This window comes from Belonocnema kinseyi, chromosome 10 (assembly GCF_010883055.1).
Source record: "Belonocnema kinseyi isolate 2016_QV_RU_SX_M_011 chromosome 10, B_treatae_v1, whole genome shotgun sequence".
Classification (NCBI taxonomy): Eukaryota; Metazoa; Arthropoda; class Insecta; order Hymenoptera; family Cynipidae; genus Belonocnema; species Belonocnema kinseyi.
Window position 1 is genome coordinate 72308672 of NC_046666.1, and position 1052 is coordinate 72309723.

Consider the following 1052-nt stretch of genomic DNA (forward strand, 5'->3'; position numbering starts at 1 on the left):
GAAAAAGAGCTTCATTTGGAAAATTTAAACGAAGAAGAGAAGAAAAGTCTGTTAAAAACTGTAGCTAAATTTCCTTACCAATTTTTCTTAAAAGGGGATAATGTAGGGTGCACAAATGTTATTCAACATAAAATTAATACTATAGATAACGTTCCGGTAAATAAAGGTAACTACAGGTATCCGGCAGTACACAAAGAAGTAATAGATAAAGAAACAAAAAATCTAAAAGGTCATGGGGTGATATCGTCTTCCAAATCAGCGTATAATTCACCAGTTTGGGTAGTACCAAAAAAGGAAGATTCACAGGGGAACAAAAGGTGGCGGATGGTAATTGATTATCGCGCTCTTAATGAAAAAACTGTAGGGGATGCCTACCCTCTCCCAAATATTACGGAAATTCTGGACCAACTCGGGGGTGCTCAATATTTTACTGTTCTTGATCTCGCGTCCGGATTTCACCAGATCGAAATTGACCCGGCGGATAGGAACAAGACTGCGTTCACGACTTTGTATGGATTATTCGCGTTTAATCGTATGAGTTTTGGGCTTAAGACCGCTCCTGCCACGTTCCAACGAATGATGGATTTAGTTTTATCAGGGCTTCAGGGGGTTGAAATGTTTGTCTATATGGACGACATTGTAGTTTACGCAAAAACAATAGAAGAACATAATCAGAAATTAACAAAATTGTTGGGTCGTTTAAAAACAGCAGGACTTGTTCTACAGCCAGATAAATGCAAGTTTTTGAACAAGGAGATCGGTTACTTGGGCCACGTTATATCTAAAGAAGGGGTTAAACCAGATCCGAAAAAACTTGAGGCCGTCAGTAATTTTCCTCGTCCGAAAGGTCGCAAGAATATTAAACAGTTCCTGGGACTAGCCGGTTACTATCGTCGTTTTATTCCTAATTTTGCTACAATTGCGAAGCCGTTAACTTTGTTACTAAAGAAGGACGCGCTTTCACGTAATCCGGTAGAGATGAAAATAGGAAATGAGGGAAATGACATGGGTGATGAGAACAGTGACGAAAGTGCTATGGAATGTGAAGGGCC